General features: G+C 46.5%; 1 protein-coding gene across 2 annotated transcripts in view; it reads right to left on the reverse strand.

The window, feature by feature from the left end:
* MKS1 (MKS transition zone complex subunit 1) overlaps nt 1-13,985 on the reverse strand; it is a 927,592-nt gene that overhangs the window by 415,651 nt on the left and 497,956 nt on the right. The window lies entirely within an intron of this gene.

Consider the following 13,985-nt stretch of genomic DNA (forward strand, 5'->3'; position numbering starts at 1 on the left):
AAGGCACAACAATTGAAGATAAGTATCTACATACATTTTTTCCGATGACAGCAGTTTTCGACTCTCACGATAAGGAAAAAAGGGGGAGCTGTAGACGTTACTTTGTTCTGAGAGAAAGAGTAAGGCAGAAAATAAAGCAGCAGAATACAACACGTTGACATATGTGGAAGGAAGGAAAAGGTACAGTGAAAAAATGTGCCATCTAAGCAATTATACTGTAGAAGATCTTAAGCATGTCTTAATGTGTGCCCTATACGTAATCAGGTCCTTAAAAAACTATTTTCAAACCTGTATTTTTACGTATGGTATAACAATTCCAGATGCGTTAGGTTTGCTATATTTATCATCCGTTTTAAATAATCAATTTTTTTTAATGTGTTGATTTATGTCACGCTTCACTGCAAGGTGCGCTCATCGCTACGCAGACAGTGTGGCCCTCCAAGCACTCTTGCGCGTTCCTGGCAGTTACCATAGCCGCTCTGTCAATTCCAGGAGCATCTAGCCAGACATTCGCCCACAGCGCCTACATTCATGTTGTCCTGGAAACAGAAAACACGGTGGCACGTCATCGCATATCGCTGCAATCCTTAAGAGGACGGACGCCAAACGCTTCTAATTGAAGTTAGTACTCTCAAGGTTCTGTTTTCCTGTTTGACTTCCTCGTTTTTGATCCTGGCCTTCGTTCTCGACTTTCTCTTCGGATTTCTACTACAAGATACTGTATCTTCTGCCCAGAAATCTCAGTCTCATTTCTGTTTTAACGGACTGCCTTCTGGATTACCCTTTGCCTCGTTTATTATGCTCGTTTGTTGTCTGACCTACACTTTGACTATACGGATTGAGATTGGATTACCCTTAAATGTCATTCTTCTTGGAAGCCGGTCTCTTCACTCTTTCACAATGTAGGATTGAACAGTGTTGGATTGGTTTATTGAGATTAACAGGAGATTACGCTTTGCATTGGACTTCCACTAACAAATATGTAATATTTATGGAAAGCGTATCTCCATTAGTCGTGAGTACGTCCTCGTTCCTCCCAGGGGCAGATCCATACTAACTCACACTTGCAACCTTTCCCTTCCGCTTCTAGGCCTTTTGACAATTCCACTCTTCTGGTCTCATCATAGTTCAACCCAGGGTAGGTTCATTTCCATTTCACCTAATAGTGCTCCTGGTCTCTCATTCAGTCCTTCACATCTTCCTTCATTCTCCAGACATAGATGCCGGGTGATCCCACCAGACGTCCTCCCACTCCTTTTCCTAAACAACGACCAGGTGTATTTCATCAGGTTAGTCCTTCTAGTATCACATTCAGTATACTTTCATTTAGGACACACGCTAATGCCATCTGCTCTTTCTTTCCACAGCCTGGTGTATACTGGGTGGTATCTGCTCTTTCGTGTGAAACTCAGTTTTGTCTATCCAATTGAAACAGGCAGCAAAGCGTTTCATAAGAAAGGTCGCCCTCGTTAGAGGAGACCTTCAGATGGAGAGTGTTCAGGCCAGAACACCGGCTGGGCCATACTAGACCTACCCGTAGCCTTGTGAGTATCTTCTTACCTTCTGTTCTACAAGTACATTTAAATTTATGAATGTTGCAGAAGTATTAAGAAATATTAGGAATGTCATAGTTCTGGATTGTCCTCTACAGAAGTTTTTTCATACACTTTTTTTATTTTAATGTTGCATGTTTCAACTGAATCCTTATTTAAAACAAAGAGCCTCATTACAAGTATGACGGAGCGGGGGGAAAATTGTCGGTAATGGAATTACCGCCAATGTTCCCGCTCCACCATACTACAAGTATGGCTCTTGAGTGGAGGATTTACCTCCAGTACTGTGCCGAAAAATCAGCAAAAAGCCCCATAGAGTCCCACGGACGCATATGAAAATGGGGATTTCCACTGCCACCACCACTTGTAATTCCGCCAGACCAAGTGGTGGTAACGGTAATTCAGTTGGGTGGTATTCCAGCAGATTTACTGCCGGAATACCGCCCAACTCGTAATGAGGCCCGAAATACTTTAACAAACTGGAATGAAGGTAAAAAGGAATGGAAGGTCACATGAAGGTTTGTTCTTAGATTAAGCTTATTCATAGCTGCCAAGTGGCCCCTTGTCCCACATAAAACCCTTGAGCTAGTCCTGGTTTCTCCCATTGCATGCTGGGACTTGTAGGCCCAGTCTTACAATGGGAATAACCAAACTAAAACACATGACATGGGGACACTAAGCAATGTAAAGTTGCAGAAGAAGGACTTTGACACAAAAGGTGGCATGTTTGGCGTTAATTACTTTGATTAAGCAAGAGAAAACCCATCTTTCCCTATTCCAAACTGGGGATTCCTCAACTAAAGATCTATGGTGACATCCTGTGACAAGAAAACCTTACTTATGTCCCTTACACTAGAAACTAAAGGATAGACCAGTACCGTTAAGGTGCCAGGTGAATATCTCCCTTCTCCTGGGTTATGATCAAAGTTCCACACAATGGTTCTTTGGTGGGCCAGGAAAATGTCTTCCTTCTCCTGATGTTCAGGCTCAGATAGCCTGGGGGAATGACTCCCTTCCCCCAAGTCAGAACGTTCCAAACAATATTTACTTTGTAGGCCAGGAGAATGTCTCCCTTCTCCTGGCGTTCTGTCTCAAATAGCCAGAGGGAAGGACTCCCCCAGGATAGAAAGTTATAAATAATATTTTCTCGGTGGGCCAGGAGAATGTCTCCATTCTCTGGGTGGTTGGTCTCAGTCTCAAAGGAAACCCGGAGGAAAGATTCCCATCCCCAGGCTTGTTGAACATTCTTTCTGGTCCGAGTTGCTAGGAGAATAACTCCCTTCTCCTGGTAATTACAAAACCATATCTTACAACCAAGGGGAATGACTCCCTTCTCCTGGTCTGTTTCTTCTTTGGTATGGCCCACTTGGTGCACTTCCCTACCAAGTACTGCCAAAAGGAAGATGATTTGCACCACTCTTGGTTTGGGTCCCGACCCTGGTTTCTTTCCGATTCTCTTCATGCCGCCTGGACTGCCTCGCTTGCCAAGTACTGGGAGGAGGGGTATAGTCCTGCTCGTTATGTCCGTACAGTTTTGGACTCATGTACTTACCAGCCCCTACCAGTCCCTGCGTCTCTCTCGTTACTTTGCCTGTTCCCGGGGTGTGCAGGTGGTTTTTCCTTGCATCTCTCTCCTACTCCGGATGCTGCACGGCCATCTCTGTGAATCAGGGGCTTCTCCTTGCCGATGTCCTGCTCGGCCCTTGGACCGACGGTACGGACGCTGCCTCTGGCGTCACAGTCTGCCAGACTCCTGTTATCGTCTGTCCACCGCCGGTTGGCTAAGGACTCCTGTTGTCCTCTTCACTACAGGAGATGACTGCTGTCGGCTCCATTCTGGCCGTCTCTGTGTCTCCTTCAGGCTTCACGGTCTCTCGTCCTGGTTGGCTGTGTCATAGGTAGTTCTTCCTTGGATCTTATGACTTAGGAGGAACCACACCTCTGCGTAGGTCTATACTGCTGCAGTTCTTCATTGTTCCGGTGTCCCACCATGTCACAGCACTTGGATTACCTATGTTCTTGATGTTCTTCTTCGCCTCAGTACTTTCCAGACCCTTGAGGTAGCCTACCATTTAGCAGTACATAGGTCTGCTGTCTACAATGAGATTACTAGAAGAGGGAGTGGTGTTCTCATAAGGGTTGTACCCTGGATGGTCGTCCTTCTCCTGAGAGGGGGGGTGGGGAGTGGAGTCCCTCCCCCTTAGATTCTCCCACATTATACCACCCCCAGGGGAACTATCAGGTAGCAGTCTCACCTCCCTGGCCTCATGGGAAAGGGCTGCCCCTCCGAGAGAAGTGGCACCATCCAGGGAATTCGTCACAGCAGCTAAGCAGATTTACGCATTTGTAGAGAGAAGGAAGCCATTTGATTTTTATAAATGACCCATTCATGGTCTTAATTCAAGTCATTCTCTGTGATGCAGTGACTGAAGGTTAATAGATCCTACCAATATCCTAAGGAAAGTTCAGAGGTGACTGCTCAGACTATGTTTTGATGGATGTCAAATATTTTATCTTTTCCCATGTCTTCCTGGGTGTGCACCTCTTGCTAAAGTTTGGAGAGTAAGCATTGGTCATATTTGTTATGACCAATGTATATGTGTTCAGATATCCTTTCTTCAAGTGCCTTACCTCCGCTGTAAAACCTTGTTACAGACAATGCAAATTGCATATGTGTAAAGGGTTGATTTTCAATGTGCTGCTGGAAGTGCAAATCTGTAATTCAATTCTTTGATTAGTGCATGAGGGCACATGAAGCAAGTGCCAAATGTGTAAAAGGCTTTTTATGGATTTGTCTCCGGTAAACAAAACAAAAAATAACACATTTATAGTATTCAGTTTATGTATGTTTTAAACTTGTTGTTAAGTTGCAAAATGTGTCAATGGTGTCTTAATTTCGTGTTGATAAGGTGATGTGATGCAGAGCAGAGTGTAACAAACCAGAACTTTCCCTGTGCTATAGATGCATTTGGTTCTTTTTCATCAAGTGCTGACTATGGGTGAGTAAAGAAGGCCTCTTCGTGTTGTTGTTGCAGACTAATACAGATTGGATATCTCTTGATACACAACCTCTCGTTCGGAATCGTTTTTGCAAATTGGCAGCTTCTTGCCCAAATGCAGTAATTGCTGCAATTTCTTTTTCCTCTTAGTAGCATGTCTTTAAGTATATTTGAGGAGTGTTGCTTAGGTAAGCCACCTAGAGAGCAGCTTCTGACTTTACTGGCACATGTTTTCTGTTAATTATGCTTCAAAACAGGGCTCTGTAACATCCCAGAAATAATAAACTAGAATGACAATGAATTAATTTAAAAATTGAGACATAAAGCAATTTACATTAAAAGTAATCTGAACATAAAGAATATTTCAATAATAGTATTAATAAGAATAACAAAGTGATTTTATATAGCGACTTTATGCCATTTTTGTTGGCCTCGCAGCAGTTGCTCTATAACATGACAGAGGCGGTTGTTACAGAAATAGTGGGAGAGATTATGCAAAACCAACAGTGTTCATGGGTGGAGGTTGTGCGTCTATGTGATTGCATTGTCGTTTGGGAGAATGTTATCCTGGTGGCGGAGTCCATGGACTCAGAAGTGTAGGGAATGCTTAGAGACGCGCTGTCCGATAATGTGGGGGTGTGTGATAGAGCTGAAGAGAAGAGCTTAATTCCTAGCTTTCCAACCTTCCTGTGATGCTGGCTAGGCCTGTGATCGCCATCAGTAGAGGGCAATCAGTATGGTGTAAGGTTGAGATTCTGGAGGGTGGATGGTAAATGGGGTAGACATTCAGGGTAAGGCTTGTCGGGGGAAGGGGAACACGTAAACTAAGGTTGGCTAGTATTGGGCTAATATGCGTCTGGTGGTAAAGTAGGCAGGCAGCTTGTTGGATGTTTACAGTGGTAGTTAGTTTTCCTTTTAGTTGGGGGCGCCTGCTCCTTTGTGGGGTTCATTAGGATTGGTTCGTCGGTAAGGGGATGGGTAGCTCCCAGTGGTTTCTGTAGTTTGAAGACTAGCTAAGTGGGAGGGGGATAAGACTTGTAAGTCTATTGATCAGGCAGTCCCGAACAGAGATCACATGGTTGATTCAGTTGAAGAGCTAGGCTTTTCACAGCTTTCTGAAGGTTAGATCTTCCTCTGTGTTGAGGTGTTTGGGTATCAAGTTCCAGAGTTTGATTGCTAGGAGTGAAAAACAGGGCCTCCATGTTATTTCCCGTTGAAGGCTAGCACCATTAATAGTGCTCTGTGGCATAAACCTAGTAGTCTTGTTGGTTTGTAGAGTCAGTGTTCACATCTGGTGGATTCTGGGCCTTTCCCGTAATAGGAGCAGTGAGCGGTGCATAGCGTTTTTAAGTGGATCCTCTTTTTGATTGGGAGCCAGAGCAGTGTGAGGAGTGCTGGGGTGATGTGTGTGTATTCTCAGTCTAAGTATTAATCTGGCTGTTGCATTTTAGACTCTTTGTGGTCTATGGTGTTGATAATTGTGTAGTCCCAGGTAGAGACTGCTGGCATAGTCTTGACATACCAAAGAGATAACTTCCATGATCCTGTGAAATGAAAGTCTGTTACGGCATGATGTGTCTTAAGGTTCAGAATTGGAAGAAATAGTTCTATATGACGGCTTTGATCTGTGATTTTAGAATCAGGTCACTGACCATTGTGACTTCTAGCTTTCTCACAGTGTGCGAAGGGAGTGGGGTAAGGTCCCATTCCTTCTGGCCAGGGAATTTGTGTGTCTGCAGTTAGACTGAGGTGTCGTTGATCATACATTCTGTAATGGATGGTGTTTAGGAGGTTTTTGCACAACCCAAATGTGAGGGTTGTGTAACCATCTAATCTAATGGAAGAACAGTGTGCCAAAATGTCTTATGGTAAGCATAGCAGAGCAGTTGGGCTTAACTACAGGAGGGAGGAAGTCTAGCACAGAGGTACAATTATTCCCAATAGTCACCACAAAAGAATACACCAAACTGCTATCCTCTCAGTTTTATGACAAGGTCCCATATATCATATCTATGTTGGGAAAAATAGCTACTCAGATGAAACATACACACAACAGAGCAGAGTGTAGATGTACAAACCGTAAATGGCCAATTAAGGCCCAACATACTCTTTACCCTTAAATGCAAGCCCATAATTGGTGGTAGACACTATACAAATAGACTTCCAGTGGTAAGTTAAGAGTAGACACCGAGAAAATAACACACATATGCGAGGGGTAAGAAATGTGTGGCGGACAACTTTGCGAAGGTTTTTCAAAAGATGCCAAATTTTATTAACTCAAAAGGTTGGATAAACGCCTCATCATCCCTACCCTGATGAGGATTTGCCTGCCTATCAAAATAAACAAAAGGAAACACTGAAAAAAGATTTCTGTCCCTCACAACTGTTCATACAACACCTCAACAAGGTAACACATGACAATTTCAATATAACAGAAATAACAGTAATGTTCACAACCTGGTAACTGTTTCTCCTGATAATCTGAGGGAATACTCCTTCCTCAGATTCAAGCAGGATTCTATTCAACAGTTCCAAAAGGATAAGGACATCATGTTTTGCAACAAAATTCCAATGAAGTTCTTCTTGTTCCAACTGGGACTCAATCAACAGTTCAAAAATGTTCAACAGGTTTTCTTCTTTCCACTTGTGACAAGAGTTCAAAGCAACTTCTTCTCATTAACCAAGAATATGTCCATAGTTCATTAGGATCAACAAAAATGTGTTTGTTAGGATAATTCTGCAACACCTTAATGGTTCTGCCACTTCAAGACTTTTAACCACACCACAGTACTTCAATGATTTCCACATGGTCCACTCACCTACCAGGTCTACTACCACAAGAACCTCTGCCCTGGTGTACACTCGTGCCAGAACAGAATGAAACTAACTACGAGTACTTCTGTGGTAAAGGTTTGCTTCCAACAAGTTATCAATGTCTTTCACATTACAATTTAAGGTTTGACTACTACTACTGGGAAAACAAGAAACACATTGGTGCTGTTTATTACACACTTGTGATTGCGACACACAATGCAGGTTATGCTCTACTCCTCCTGAATATCCTCTGTCAAAGCGACAGCCTTCCTGCCACTCGTTTCCCCACTTCCACTTCAACCAAATGCTGACAATGATTTTCTCTCACTTTTACACTTCTTTGGCAATGTGGGTTTAAGCCAGTTCCTAATCTGGCCTCCTTCACACATGGGCAATATGATCTGCAAACACTTGGATTCTTAATTGCCCTCTCTTGACTTTAGCAATGTTGGATCTTTTTAAAACTTGCCTTGGTATTATTCTCTTTTGGCTTTGGCAATAGTTGTTTCTATTGGTTTTCGTAATATTGCCCTCTCTTGTTGCTTGCACTTTCTCTGACCCATATAAATACAAGCACACCTTTCTGGTCTGTTTGTCAAGTTCTTATTCTGCCACCTTCTCTTTAAATCAGCTTGGTTTTCAACCGGATTATTATTCAGCTTTACAACAGTTCAGTATTCAAAATCATATTTGTTTTGCCACTTCACTCTCTATATTAGTTTAATACTTGGGGCACCCAGGCTTGGCCAGTGGGAGATCATGGAGCGCTCCGGGGTCACAATACAATAGTGAACTCACCGGATCTGGCGTGTGCGTCTTGCTATGCTACCTCCGGGTCTTCTCCTTCTGGTGCTTTGCACGGCCCGGCAACCTGCCTCTTTCAGTCCTCTGCGGCCCGCACCTGGCGGAAAAGGAGCGCTCTCTGCTCCTCAGGCTCTCTGGTGTTCTCCTGCCACCGGAGCCGACTTACTTTGGGGAACATTATAAAGTTTACGCTTCCCGCTGTGCAACCTCTGCAATCAAGGTCTCCAGAGGAAGAGACCCTCTCAGGTCCGGCAACAGCTCGACACACGATAGTGGTCTCAGCACCTCGCTCTACTCCAGTTTCTGCTGCAACGTGGAGGTACCATGACTACTCCACCTCCTGCTACTGCTTTTCATGGCCTTCACCTGGGGGGCCTTTTATGCCTCTCAGTCTCCCTCGGGTGTGGGTCATTAACACTATTGGGTTGCAACTTGCAGTCTAGTGCCGCTGCAGCCCTCTTCTTCATCACAGTACTGGACATTGTGGGACTTGAAGTACCCATTGTTGAAAACATCTTTTCTTACAGCTTTTTTTTTTTAAACCTTTTATTATTCAGCTTGATGACCCAAACGAGTACAGGCAGAGTCCCCACCGGGGCAAGCATGGACAGTTACAAATCATAGCAATAGGTCACAACATTGTTTTTCTTGGCACCAGTGTAATAAGCTTAGGAGATATAGCAGGCCAGTGACAGCCCAGACAAGTCAGAGGTTCAAGACCCGTTGGATGTGGAAGGGCAGGGAGCAGGGGATGCATCAGAGTCTGTGTCAGCAGGTGCCATACAGGATCAGAACTTCAGCCAAATATTCTGGGGCCTTGAATGTGTCGGCTGTTGGTTAGACCAGGCCTCTTCTTGGTCCGATGCCCAGGTCACCGCCCCGAGCCACTGTGTATGTGTGGGTGGAGCAGGGCGAAGCCAGCATTGTAAGATGCAACGGACAGCCAGCAGCATGCAGAGGCCAGCCAGATTTTTTGAGTCGCGACCCAGACCAGGGAAATCATGGAAGAGACACCGTAATGGGGAGGGGACGATTATACAGTCCAGGATAGCTGCCACAGTAGAGCATACCGCTTCCCAGTACTGCGTAAGCCTAGGGCAGTACCAGAGCATGTGTATATATGTAGTGTGGTCAGTTCCGCACCTAGGGCATCTGCAGGGATGGTCCCTTGACATGTAGTGTAGACTGATTGGAGTAAGATGGTACCTTTGTAGTACTTTGAACTGGATCAATTTGAAACGGGAGTTAAAGGACACATTGTGGGTACGCGCACACATTTGTTTCCAGCGGTCGTCAGACATTTCTATCTTCAAGTCTTCCGCCCATTTATGTTTCAGTTTGTCAAAGGGGGGGTTGTTCTAGTTTGCAGTAGAGTGTATAGTCGGGATACCTTTCCCCTAAAGGAGTTAAAGTCACATAACTCAGCGACAACCGGGTAATTGGGGGTTAGTGCGGGAAAAGCAGGGTATCTAATCTTGAGAGCTTTCCGGAAGGATGAATATTGAATATTGAAGCCACGCGGATGGCTTTTGTCGAAAAGCAGGCGGCAGGCATGGGACCCCAGGAAGGAAGTTCCATAAAGGCAAGTCTTGGTGGAATGGATGGGGAATGCCCAGTAATTTCCAGGTTTTGGAAAGGGCCAGAGAGGTACAGACCACAGGGTCCATGGACTCTGACACAGCCGGCAGGGGAGACAGGATTAAGGAACGGACATCTCAGTCTGACATGGAGAGGAGGGTCCTGTGTGTTGAACCGGTGAGAAGCAAACTGAGCCTGCGCCACTAGCCAGTATTTGAGGAAATCGGGGGCATTAAATCCTCCACTCTCCATGGGAGTGGTCAAAGTCGCTAGTTTTAATGGAACTGCCCCAGAGTGCCACAAAAAGGTATTGATGATGCGAGTTAGGGCTTGGAAGAAACCGTCGCCTGGCCATAGGGGTAGGTTTATAAACTTATATAGCAGTTGTGGGAGTACCACCATCTTTAGGATTCTGATCCGGCCAGCCAGAGATCTGGAGTCTCGTCCAGCCAGACGCCTTTTCAGTAAGTTTCGTGAGTTATGTCTGGTAGTTCTCCTCAAGCAATGTCGCATGGTGACGAGTGACTTCTATACCAAGGTAAGTGAAGTACCACTGGGACCAGGTGAATCCCATGAGATCGTGGGGCGGGGGGGAGAGTGCTATCAGTGAGCGGGAACAGTGTAGATTTAGAACAGTTCACCTTGAGCCCAGAGATACGTCCTAACAGTGCAACATCCTCCAGTATCAGGGCAAGGTTGACCGAGGGGGAACGGATATAGAGCAGGGTGTCATCGGCGTATAAAGAAATAATATCAGCTTGACCCGCGGTTCGCAGCCCCCTGCGTGCATGGCACTGGCGTATCCTGTCGGCGAGCGGTTCCATGGCTATAGCAAAAATTAAGGGAGAGAATGGGCAACCCTGCCTCGTGCCTCTAGCAACTCGGAAGAGGGGGGGGGGGGAGAGTCTGTCCTCGGTGCAGACCCTGGCACCGGGCTGGAATAGAGTAATCGAACCAAAGAGCAAAACCTAGGTCCGAACTTGCATTTTTCAAGGACCCTCCACAGGTACTTCCACGACACCGAATCGAAGGCCTTCTGCATGTCTAGTGCTGCAGAAACTGCCTGCACGTTCGGGCTGATTCTACTGATAATATAAAATAAACGCCTCAGGTTCAGAGAGGTGGATCGCCCCGGGATAAATCCTGCTTGATCGGGGTGGAAGATATATGGCATGTAGGGGGTTAAGCGTGAGGCTAGCAATTTGGCAAAGATTTTAACATCGCAGTTAATTAATGACAGGGGGCGGTATTATCCGCATTGGGAAGGGGTTTTGCCAGGTTTGAGAAGGACGGTTATTATGGCCTCTCGGAGAGAAGGAGGGAGCATACCTACTTCGCAGGCCTCATCCCAAAGGGCCATCAGGTGCCGGATTAGAATAGGCTCAAAGCGTTCATAAAATTCTACTGGGAGGCCATCCGAGCCCAGGGACTTGCCGGCAGACAGCGAGTTTATCGCCTCCGAGAAATCTTCCTTAGTGAACTGCCTCTCAAGGGAGCTATTAGAGAGGCCCGAAAGGGGGAGGCTGTCTAGGAAGGCGTCGATTCCAGCCGTAGGGGCACTCTCGTCCTCCGAGTAGAGGGCTTCGTAAAAAGCCAAGAACTCAGCATTGATATCCTGCGGGAGCGAGGCCATGGTACCATCAGTTCTCTCAATGGCTGGGATGTTGGGAGAACCAAACTCGCGGTGGAGGAGTCTGGCTAAGACTCGCCCCGGTCTCTCACTCCCCCCGTATTTTCTCGCAAGCTGGGGATTATCAAGAAATGTCACCTCACCTCTGCGTGGGATCGGAACACGTCCAGATCCAGACCAAGAGACGCTAGGATCTCAGGGGATTTTAGAAGAGAGTATTGGGACTCAAGGGACGCTAGGACTGCCTCGCTTTTCCGGATATCCCCCCGGAATGCCCTCAGGATGCTGCTTTCCTTCCAGATGGCGATGCCCCCAATGTAAACTTCAAATGTTTCCCACAGTGTAGAGTGCCCGGGACCGAGTTGGTATTGGTCTCAAAGAAGTCTTCAATAGCGGTCTCTGGTTCTGAGGCAAAGGCTGTATCTAGCAAAGAGTGCGGTTTCATTTTCCACCCCTGAGCCTTTTCGTAGTCAGGGTTCCAATCAAGGGAGATAATCACCGCGGAGTGGTCAGAGAGGGTTCTAGGAAGGATTGATTGGAGTGAGACATTTCTAATCAGTATGTCCGATATCAACCATCTATCAATTCTGGAATGGGAGTCATGGACTGTAGAATAGAAGGAGTACGTCCGGGCCTCAGGGTTTAGGAGTCACCAGACGTCTACAATGGCCAACCGGGGAAGGGATGTCAGTATGGCATAGGCTGCTCTAGAGAGTTGGCGGGGTCTGGAGCCCGATCTGTCGAAATCTACGTCTAATATTGTATTGAAGTCGCCTCCCCATAGTATCGGTACCATCGGGAAGCTGGCTAGTAGGGAGGCTAATTGAAGGTAAAAGTCAGGGTCATCGATATTAGGGCCATAAACATTCAACAACACCAGTTCTTTATTTTGCAGATCGCCATGGAGCAATACATATCTACCCAGTGGGTCAGTTTGTGAGAATTTACAGGTGAATTTGAGGCTTTTATGGATCAGGGTCATAACCCCCCGGCTCTGGCTAGAGTAATCAGTGTAATATCTTTGGGAGCCCCACCCTTTGGAGAATCTTTCACAGTGTTCAGCACATGCATGCGTTTCTTGAAGAAACAGGATTTTCGCTCCATGGCGCTCGGCATATAATTGCACCTGCCGCATCTTTTTATGGTTACCCAGCCCCCGCACATTCCAACTCATGAATGTTACAGTGTCATCACCATTTAGATTAGGAGCCCCAGACATGCTGTGTATGTCGACCGGCTAACAATCTGGGGCCATGAGTCGGGACATGTAAGCATGTCCCCATTTGGAGTTTGACTGACCTGTCATTGTCGCGCATTCCGCCCTCATTGTGAACATCACGTTTTTTTTTTTAACATAACACCCATCCTAAACCACCCCCACCCCCACGCCCACCCAAATCCCTCCACCAATCAGACGAATGACATCCCCATAACCGAATAACCAAATCCACACCAATGGCATTAACGCCTGGGGGCCTGTGTGCTGGCTTGGAGGCGATGCTCCGGGCACATTAAGGATAGCTAATATGCATGGCAAACATTAACTGAAGGATTGCATAGACACTTGTGGAGGTGGGGCCAGAACAGCATAAGGCAGAGTAAGCTGTATTCACGTAACTGATGGGTAGGCCCCCTGCCCTCATGGGACAAGGTTCATCCCCTCCCCCTGGGTGCCTGAACATGCAACAAGTGACCAAATGGTGATGTAGCCATTAACAGTTAACCAGGAAAGTGCTCATCTATGAATCTGGATGCCTCCTCTGGGATTGTGAAAAAGAAAACCTGGTTGGAGTGCTCGATTCGGAGCTTTATAGCATGGAGTATTTAACCTGTAGATCTTGTAGACGTTTTTTGACTGCCATGAAGGGTATGCATTCCTGTTGAACTGCAACAGAGAAGTCAGGGTATAACTGGATCCTAGAGGACCCCAGAAAGAGCTCCACCCTGGCTCTTGCAGCCCTGAGCAGGGCGTCCCGGTCCCAAAAGTTCAGAACTCTGGCTATGATTGGGCCGGGGGCGCACCAGGCCTGGGCTTAGCTGATAAGGATCGATGGGCTCTTTCTATTGCGAACTGTGGCAAAAGCCTAGGGGAGTCTAGCAGTGTGAGTAGAGTGTGCTCCAGATAGTCTTCCATGGGTTCTTTGATGTTGTCCTCAGGGACCCCAATTATCCAGAGGTTATTCCGTCTAGAGCGCGATTCGAGGTCTTCATTATTTTTGGCTACCTCCTGCACCTGTCTGGACAGTGAGGAGACCTCCGCCCGAAGAGTGCCCAGATTGTCCGCAGTGACCCCGACCCTCACCTCAATTTCAGCCACTCGGCCGTCAGTCTTCTCAATGTGCGCTTTAATCGAGGAGATGGAGCCACTCATATCATCCAATTTGGAGTGTAGTGTAGTGAATCCCTCCCGGATATAGTCGATCATTTTCTGTGAGTCTATGGAGTCTGGGGGGGGGGGGGGGCTGAGGTGGTGGGAGCGGATTCCGGTTCCTCCACCGCCTGCTTGGACGGTGTCTTGGCAAACATATTGATGGAGCTCTGTTTTCCCGCCCCCCTACGCCTTTAGTCATGATGGGAATTGGGGACAGGTCTGTATGTGCGGGAAGC

This window comes from Ambystoma mexicanum, chromosome 9 (assembly GCF_040938575.1).
Source record: "Ambystoma mexicanum isolate Mex_15411 chromosome 9, UKY_AmexF1_1, whole genome shotgun sequence".
Taxonomy (NCBI): Eukaryota; Metazoa; Chordata; class Amphibia; order Caudata; family Ambystomatidae; genus Ambystoma; species Ambystoma mexicanum.